The following is a 10,770-nucleotide window of genomic DNA, read 5'->3' on the forward strand; positions in this document are numbered from 1 at the left end:
ACATGTACATAAAAACTAATAATAATAATAATAATAATAATAATAATAATAATAATAATAATAATAATAATAATAATGGATACGGCAACAACCACATAATTTCCCTGTGTTTATTTTCCATGCTTATGCCTGTCTAATTTTCTCCCCTTTTAATCCCTACACAATCCCCTTTCTTCCCTATAATTCCCCAATACAATCCCCTCATCCTCTATACAATCCCTCTTCCACCCTCTACCTACACAATCCCTATTCCACCCACTCCCTACACAATCCCTATTCCACCCACTCCCTACACAATCCCTATTCCACCCACTCCCTACACAATCCCCCTTTCTTCCCCATAATCCCCCTAAATCCCTCCCCGAGGCGTGTAGGTATCAATATTCATGGGGGCATTAACTCAGTCTGGTACCTTCCCGTCAGGCATCTGGTGAGCGGAGAGAGAGAGAGAGAGAGAGAGAGAGAGAGAGAGAGTTACTTACAACTCTCTCTCTCTCTCTCTCACCAATCCTCACTTTTACACTCTGACTAAACCCCTACACACATCAACACACTTTCACTCCTACACACATCAATACATACATACATACATACATACATATCACACACAAGCACACACTTACTCTCTGTGGAGGCTCTCACACCCACATTAGCACTTAACGTTACAGGTATTGTTAAGAAACTTTTTACCAAGACACACACACACACACACACACACACAAACACACACACACACACACAGAGAGAGAGGCCCCGTGTGTGTTCTGACTCATTCATATGCATTGTTATTTATACATTCTCTCTCATCTACTACCATCGCCACTACACACACGTCATCCCTCCCCACAAGTCATCCGGTCGGTGATTACAAGCATCTGTCGACCCTGGAGGGGATATGAGAACGCTGATGACGAGAAGATTTTTTTAAAGCTTTTCTTAAGTAAAATCTCTGGCAGGAAAACCTCTTAGCTCATCCCAACTTAACTCCTTAAGTTTATCAACGTGGGACTTTTTTGTGTTTTTATTCTACTCCTCCTCCTGCTCTTCCTCCTCCTCTTTCTCCTCCTCCTCCTCCTCCTCCTCCTCCTCCTCCTCCTGCTCTTCCTCCTCCTCTTTCTCCTGTCGTGTTTTATCGCTTCACGGAAAATGTTAGGCGAGATATAATTCGAAGTTTTGGTTTGGTTTGGTTAGGTTAGGTTTGGTTTGGTTTGGTTAGGTTAGGTTGGTTTAGTTTGGTTTGGTTTGGTTTGGTTTGGTTTGGTTGAGTTGGGTTTAAGTTTTGGTTTGGTTTTGGTTTGGTTTTGGTTTGGTGGGATTGGGTTTTGGTTTTGGTTAGTTTAAGGTTTTGGTTTGGTTAGAGTTAGGTTTGGTTTGGTTTGGTTTGGTTTGGTTTGGTTTGGTTAGGGTTAGAGTTTGGTTTGGTTTGGTTTGGTTTGGTTTGGTTTGGTTGAGTTGGGTTTGGTTTGATTGGTTTTAGGTTTGGTTTGGTTGGGTTTGGTTTGGTTTGGTTTGGTTTGGTTTGGTTTGGTTTGGTTGGGTTGGGTTTAGTTTAGTTTTAGTTGGGTTGGGTTTGGTTTGGTTAGTTTGGGTTTGGTTTGGTTGGGTTTGGTTTGGTTTGGTTTGGTTTGGTTGGGTTTTGGTTTGGTTAGGTTAGGTTTGGTTAGGTTAGGTTTGGTTTGGTTTGGTTTGGTTTGGTTTGGTTAGGTTAGGTTTGGTTTGGTTAGTTTAGGTTTGGTTTGGTTAGGTTTGGTTTGGTTTGGTTTGGTTAGGTTAGGTTTAGTTTAGTTAGGTTAGGTTTAGTTTAGTTTAGTTAGGTTTGGTTCAACTTCAGAATGCTAATATTGGATTCCATTTGACAGGCAACGATTCCTACCCTGTACCTCATCATTCAACTCCAAGTTAGGTGAATATATTCGGCTTTATTCACCCATTATTATTTCGTTTCACTCCTCCCTATCCCTCTACCACCTTTCCACCATGCACATATCGCCAAACCAAACCAAACCTAACCAAACCTAAACATATCTTCAAAAACAACAACAAAAATCGAGAAGGTTCCAAAGATTCATTGACGTCTCCCTTAAGCCTAAAACCTCCTCCTCTACCCACACCCCCCCCTCTATACCAAACAAACCCAGCAAAACAGCACTGTAGTTATAATCCCAAAAATGTCAACAACAAATGGCTGGTGGTCTTAGGGTGTTAGTGTTTTTGTTCTTCGAGGATAAAATTACATGTCAGTCTCCCCCCTAGAGTGGTTCCCCAGGAGTGTTGTGTTGAGAGAATTATGTTTCTAAAAAAAAAAGATACTAAACAAAGGGAAGTAGCAGGAATTAATACTATACGACTGCCACTGTTGGGGGGAATATACCAATGGCACGACTGCATGCACGGTGTTCCATTTAATTAGTTAGTTTTTTTTAAGTAGATGATATGAACCTAACCTCTCTCTCTCTCTCTCTCTCTCTCTCTCTCTCTCTCTCTCTCTCTCTCTCTCTCTCTCCATAACACTGCAAACGTTAATATACCAACATTAACTGGGAACGAAAACTCACCTAAACTTAATCAAAATGGCGTCGAAAATGTACTAAGACTCTCCACACTTACTAAGACACATCACACTCACAGGAACACTTCACAGGAACACTTCACACTCACAGGAACACTTCACACTCGCAGGAACACTTCACACTTACCATAACACTTCACACTTACTCGGACACCTCCTCCCCAGACACAGTGTACACCTCCCCCAGACATAGTCTTCCACCTCCTCCCCAGACACAGTGTGCCACCACCTCCCAGACACAGTGTACACCTCCTCCCCAGGCTGATGTACCTCCTCCCCAGACACAGTGTACACCACTTCCCCAACACAGTGTACACCTCCTCCCCCAGACACAGTGTCCCGCCTCCTCCCCCAGACACAGTGTACCCTCTCCCAGGCAGTATTTTCACTTCCCTACTTTAGTGTGCACCTCCTCCCCCAGATACAGTGTGCACCTCCTCCCCTGAACACGGTGTACACCACCTCCCCAGACACAGTGTGCACACCTCCTCCCCCAGACACAGTGTACCTCCTCCCCCAAGACCCACAGTGTACACCTCCTCCCCAGACACAGTGTGCACCTCCTCCCCAGACACAGTGTGCACCACTTCCCCTGAGCACAGTGTGCACCTCCTCCCCAGACACAGTGTTCACACCTCCCTCCCCCCAGACACAGTGTGCACCTCCTCCCCAGACACAGTGTGCACCACTTCCCCCCAAACACAGTGTGCACCTCCTCCCCAGATACGTGTGCACCTCCTCCCCCAGACAGGCTGTGCCACCCACCTCCCCAGACACAGTGCCCACCTCCTCCCCCGTTACAATCTCCTGCAGTCACAGTGTGTGCACCTCCCTCCTGAACACAGTGTGCCACCACCTCCCCAGACACAGGTGTGTACACCTCCTCCCCCAGACACAGTGTGCCACCACCTCCCCCAGCAGTGTACACCTCCCCAGGCTTTACAGTGTACACCACTTCCCCAGACACAGTGTACACCTCCTCCCCAGATACAGTGTACACCTCCTCCCCAGACACAGTGTACACCACCTCCCCAGACACAGTGTACACCTCCTCCCCAGACACAGTGTACACCTCCTCCCCAGACACAGTGTACACCACCTCCCCAGACACAGTGTACACCTCCCCAGACACAGTGTACACCTCCTCCCCAGCGAGTGTTGTGACAGCACCGACAGTGAGTGGTCTCTTTTTACGCCCTGGCTCTCAACAACACTGGCTACTGCTGCACATGTTCGAGTACGTTCTAGAGCCTGTGGATGCCCGGTACTTGACAACAGTGAGTAGTTATAAAAAAAGAAAGCTAACCCGACTGCCCACCTGCTCCATCTTACACACGACAGACCACCTGCCCACCAGACCACCAACCAGCCCAACCATCTGCCCACATGCCCACCAACCCGCCCAACCAGATAAAATTTTATACAGTACAAAGAAAATTTATCCTAAAAAAAAAGCCCAAGAAACAAGAGGAAACAAAACACCAAAAAAACGGACTAAAAAAAAACCAGGACCTGAACAAAACCCTGATGATAGAAGCTTTGTTATCACGTGTGGCATAAGGGAGTCATTACAAGGGGTACAGTACGTCTTGACAGGAATAATACCTAACCTACCCCTAACTTACCCCTAACCTAAACAACCCTAACCTAACCCAAACCTAACCTAACCTAAGCTGTGGACGTTTAAGTTTACTATTGGTACAAAAAAAAATCACCTGTGTTAAATATTTCAACTACAACGCACACTTCTGAAATACACAACACACACTCCTGAAACACAACACACACACACACACACTCCTGAAACACAACACACACACACACACACCTGAAACACCAAACACAACACACTCCTGAAACACAACACACACACACACCCCTGAAACACAACACCCACACACACACCCCTGAAACACAACACACACACACACACACACCTGAAACACCATACACAACACACTCCTGAAACACAACACACACACACACACACACCTGAAACACCATACACAACACACTCCTGAAACACCACACACACTCCTGTAACACTACATGGTCTAGCCCTGTACAGTACTGGAGTAGCTATATAAATATATTTTTTATTATGGTCTAACTCTTCCGCATCGTGAGCTGGCATTCAATTGGGCGACACAACTTGAATATTAATTATCAGACACCAGCTGAAATGTATATATATATATTTTTGAGCCACGTGAAATAATATATTGCTTTTAGAAGACATTAAGAATACATTTAGAATACTTAGAATACATTTAGAATACATTTAGAATACTTAGAATACTTTTAGATTACATTTAGATTACATGTAGAATACATTTAGAATACATTTAGAATACTTAGAATACTTTTAGATTACATTTAGATTACATTTAGAGTACATTTAGAATACATTTAGAATACTTAGAATACTTTTAGATTACATTTAGAATACATTTAGAATACATTTAGAATACTTAGAATACTTTTAGATTACATTTAGATTACATTTACAATACATTTAGAATACATTTAGAATACTTAGAATACTTTTAGATTACATTTAGATTACATTTAGAATACATTTAGAATACATTTAGAATACTTAGAATACTTTTAGATTACATTTAGATTACATTTAGAATACATTTAGAATACATTTAGAATACTTAGAATATATTTAGAATGCTTAGTAAGTGTTCGGGTTTTAACATCAATATACCTCCCACTTAAATATAATCTGTTTAGTGTCATAATATATATTCACCCCCTCCCACAACCTCCCCCCACCCCTACCTCCCCCCCACCCCCAAACCACTAAAATTTCTCAAATCTAAGAACAAAATGATAGTCTCTTTAATAATCAATACTTTCAATTAAACCAAATAGACTCCGAATGCGTTTCCGGTAATGAGGAGGTTTGGATTACAATGTGTCCTGTCCTCCGTTAAAAGGATCCAAACAAATTCCTTTATAACCCCCCCCTTCACCATAAAAACTTTCTGCTTAGGATCATTAGTTGTTCTGGTTAAGGTGAACAGTCTCTATAGGGGTGAGAATGTACCCTAGAGGCCAGGTGCAGTCAGGCAGGAAGTGTGACTGTCACCTTTTAAACACACACACACACACACACACACACACACACACAAGAGAATTTATAGAGGGAGACGTGAAGAGAGAATCGATATAGGGAATGAAGCAGAGAATTTATAGACACACGCAGAGAATAAAGAGGTAAGGGGCGATACAGTCTTAAGAAAAACATAACCAAAATAAACACGAAAAGAATAGAGAATAAAAGAAACACAACGAAAAGGAAGAATAAAATAAACAAGTAGATAATTTAAAGAGACGTAATAAAGAATGTAAACAATAAAAACAACGAAGATAACAAGTTTTAAGTTAAGAGAGGTAGTGTGTGTGTGTGTGTGTGTGTGTGTAGTTTTACTTCCTATCTTTTACTCGTTCTTCGTTGTTTCCTGTTCCGCCCCCCTCCACCTCTCTCTCTCTCCCTTACTCCCCCTCCCTCTCCCTCCTACTCCTTTCCCCTCTCTCACTCCCTTTCTTTTGTCGGTATTTCTTTTTCGTGTGTTGTGATTCTCTTCAAATATGGATCATAAAAATGAAAAAGAAAAATAATAATAGCCGGTGTAATACTAATGCCTTCTATACAGGTGACGTCACCACTGTCAACACGACATAGCGTTCCTTCATATCAAGTTGATGGTTAGCTCGTGAACCTACTCTAGCTGGAATTAACTGTGCGAGTTTCAGATAGATTAAGCCTTGACTAAGTTCTCTTGGCGACAGTCTTGACAAGGTCTTAACATGGTCTTGACGAACTCTTGAGGCGACCTGCACGAGGTCTTGACAAAATCTTAAAAAGGTTTTGAAAGTGCACAGTCTGTACTACACACGCGACCATGAAGACAGATTATTTCAAATTAAAGTAACTTGATTAACAGTACCCGCACGAGCGTGTTTTATATATATATATATATATATATATATATATATATATATATATATATATATATATATATATATATATATATATATATATATATATATATATATATATATATATATATATTGTGCTGAAAGAAACTTCGCCTCAAATAAGACAACAAAGATCATTGACGGTAAATTATATTAAACACGTTTTTTTTTTTTTTAACAATCATAACATTTGGTGCATCCACAAAACATTGTTAGCACGGTACGTGGTGGGGTTAATTATGATACACATATTTAATTAAAAAGAAATAAGTATATTCAAACAACGCATATATAATACGTAAAATAATTTACACCTAAATAAATCTTACCAAAACGTATAAAAAAATCAGCAAAATAAAACCTGTTCATAAATTTAACCTAAACGAAGGAAAAATATACAAAAGAGTAGAGAAGAATCCCCACAAAAGTTGTTATATAAACAGTGGTATAAATCTGGGCGTAACTTTGGGCATTATCACTGGGTGTCCACTTAGCAGTGTGGCCAGGCGCCAACACGCCCAGAGATAACACGGCCTGAAACAAGTGAGGGGTCAGGGGGGCGAGAGAAAGAGAGGGCTCGGGAGTGAGAGAGGGGTGAGAGAAAGAGAGGGTAAGAAAAACAAAGAGAAGGTGAGAGAAAGAAATGGAGTGTGAGAGAAGGAAAGGAGAAAGAGACAGAGGAAGAGGGGATTACAGAGTGGGGATGGAGAAAGGAGAGGATGATGAGAGAAAGTGAGAGGTCAAGATGATGGGGAAGATGGGAGAAAGTGAATGGGAAGATAAGACAGTGAAAGCTCAGGATGAGAGGGAGAATGAGGGAAGTGAAGGAATGAGATAAAGTGTGGGCTCGGGAATGAGAAAAAGAGAGAACTAAGAGAAAGTAAGAGAGGGAGAGAGACATGCAAGGAATAACAAACAGTCAGACGTGGAGAGAGGAGAGGTGAGAAGAAAGGAAGTTAAGAGTGAATGAGGATACGGAAGAGAGAGCATATAGTCGAGATTACTACCAAATCGTTTAATGTACACTTTTGTGCAATCTGTATAAACACTTAATGGTTGCTGTGTGGTAAGGGTTAGGCAGTGGTGGTTGAACAGTCCGGGTTGTGTAATGGTTGTGATTGTGTGCTGAGGGTGATTGTGGTTGTGTGATGAGGGTGATTGTGGTTGTGTGATGAGGGTGATTGTGGTTGTGTGCTGAGGGTGATTGTGGTTGTGTGGTGAGGGTGATTGTGGTTGTGTGCTGAGAATGATTGTGGTTGTGTGCTGAGATAAAGTGTGGGCTCGGGAATGAGAAAAAGAGAGAACTAAGAGAAAGTAAGAGAGGGAGAGAGACATGCAAGGAATAACAAACAGTCAGACGTGGAGAGAGGAGAGGTGAGAAGAAAGGAAGTTAAGAGTGAATGAGGATACGGAAGAGAGAGAGAGAGAGAGAGAGAGAGAGAGAGAGAGAGAGAGAGAGAGAGAGAGAGAGAGAGAGAGAGAGAGAGAGAGAGAGGCATATAGTCGAGATTACTACCAAATCGTTTAATGTACACTTTTGTGCAATCTGTATAAACACTTAATGGTTGCTGTGTGGTAAGGGTTAGGCAGTGGTGGTTGAACAGTCCGGGTTGTGTAATGGTTGTGATTGTGTGCTGAGGGTGATTGTGGTTGTGTGATGAGGGTGATTGTGGTTGTGTGATGAGGGTGATTGTGGTTGTGTGCTGAGGGTGATTGTGGTTGTGTGGTGAGGGTGATTGTGGTTGTGTGCTGAGAATGATTGTGGTTGTGTGCTGAGAATGGTTGTGGTTGTGTGCTGAGAGTTGTGTCCATACTCTGAGCAACTCTTAGCCCCTCGAGTACGACGACTTAACCCCTCGAGTACGATGACTTAACCCCTCGAGTACGATGACTTAACCCCTTGAGTACGATGACTTAACCCCTTGAGTACGATGACCTGACCCCTTGAGTACGACGATTTAATCCCTTGAGTACAATGTCTTATCCCTTGAGTACGATGACTTAACCCCTTGAGTACGACGACTTAATCCCTTGTGTACAATGACTTAACCCCTTGAGTACAATGACTTAATCCCTTGAGTACAATGACTTATCCCTTGAGTACGATGACTTAACCGCCTGAATACGACGATAACTTAACCCTCTGAGCATAATATATCATCGTACACAAGGAAACAAGTCATCGTATTCAAATGGTTATGGAATTATGATCATCTCAAAGCACAATTATATACGGTATATATATGTAGATATTCATGGTCTTATATATTTGTTACATAACCCGGAAATTACATTGACAATATTATCATCATTTATGCGACCTGGAAATAGTCAGAAACGTTTATATTGCTGCTGTGAACGGGAATAAAACGTTTATATAACTTACGCAAACTGGAATTACATACATTATGTCACTTATATAAACCGTACATTACAAAGAAAACACCTCTTTTTATTTTAATCAAGCTTTTTCTCATCCATGCGAACGAAATATTGTGAGAATATTTCGTCTTAGATCACTCACAAGACACGGGGTAAAAATGTATTGACAACACACGAACCAGAGTGAAACATTATATAAGGTAACAATTACACGAAGCAGAATGGAACATATATAACAATTTACACGAACCTGAAAGAGCGAAGAAAAGGGAGGGCTGGGGAGGGCTGGAGGTTGGAAGGAGCTGGAGAGGGAAATGATGGGGCTGGAGAGGGGCTGGGGGTGGGAAAGGGGCTCGGGGAGGGTTTGGGGGCTGGAGAGGGGTTGGGTGCTGGAGGGGGGATTTGGGGGTTGGGGAGGTGGGCCGGGGCTGGAGGAGAGACTGAGGGAGTGGGAGACTGAGGGGCTGAAGAGGTCTAAGGGGGCTGTGGGGGGCTGGGGAGAGAGGGCTTGTGGTGCCATATATCGCCCAGCCGCCGCAAAGGGAGAACGATTCGGCCAGGCTATTACATCCATCACTCAGCCTCGCCGACCGCTGATGGATCACACCTGACGGCTCTTACCGCCTCCCAGACACGATTTTCACCGCCTACGTTTATATATCCGCAAGCTTATAGACCGGCGCTCCTTAACCGTGTGAAACAAGGGTCAATGACTGTTGCCCGTGGTCTTATCTTAACGAATTATTGTTTGTAATCAGCCCTGCGCTTGTGACCGATCAGTGGCGAAGAGGATAAAAGTAAATAAGTAAAAAAAAAGTAAAAAAAAGTAAGTAAAAATGCAATGTATACAATTTTATTTATATTTTACGCTAAATAGGGATAATTGTCGATTAATCTTTAAAAAAAATTATAATGTTATGTGGTTTCAATGGTTTTGTTCGTAGTTTACTTGTAACGTTGTTCTGTGGGAAGGAATTAACGTATTCTTTGCGTCATATTCAAAGGAGTCCGTAACACTTTCAGCAGACACCAGAAAGAGGTTGGAGGCCTTTGAAATATGTTGGTATAAGCGAATGTTAAAAATATGCTACACTGACAGGAAAACAAATGAAGAAGTACTAAGATTGGTAAAAACTTCAAGAGAAAACATACTGGAAATGTACAGAAAAATAAAAATGAGATACTTTGGTTTTATAATTAAGGATGAGGGAATAATAACAAATATTAATGGGCAAAGTTGAGGGTAGGAGGGCCAGAGGAAGGTAGAGACAAGGATGGGTGAATGAAATTAAAAACAGAGATAAAAAACAAATTAACAATTAAGTCCAGTTACCTGCACGAGTTTACAAGTTTTTTCTCTAGTAATATTAACTGATTTTACGTATTAATAAATGGCTACTTAAAACAATATCTCTTTGCTCTCATTTTACGCTTAATTAGTAGTAATAGTAGTACACAAAACTGACCATTGTGTTCAGCTTCACTTTAAAAAAAAAATTAACCCGCGCAAAAAAATAAATAAATAAATAAAATCATTCATCGGTCAAAACAGTGAAGGCAGAAATTACACTGACTAAACTCGGCCCAAAAATACCGCAAAACATAAAGGTGTATGAGGGGTCAGCTGCCTCCTGTATGATTATCTACATTACACCTTCGATATAACTTTTAACCCCATGATCGTAAACTAGACAAATTACTGCTAGCTTTTATTTATAACATTGACTGAAATTGCGTACAATAACCACAGGATGATTTACAGACAGTTTCTTCAGGAGACGGTCGACGCGTATAAAGTAGCAATCATAGAGTAGAGTTAGCAATTA

The sequence above is a fragment of the Homarus americanus genome, unplaced genomic scaffold (assembly GCF_018991925.1).
Source record: "Homarus americanus isolate GMGI-L3 unplaced genomic scaffold, GMGI_Hamer_2.0 scaffold25827, whole genome shotgun sequence".
Lineage (NCBI taxonomy): Eukaryota > Metazoa > Arthropoda > Malacostraca > Decapoda > Nephropidae > Homarus > Homarus americanus.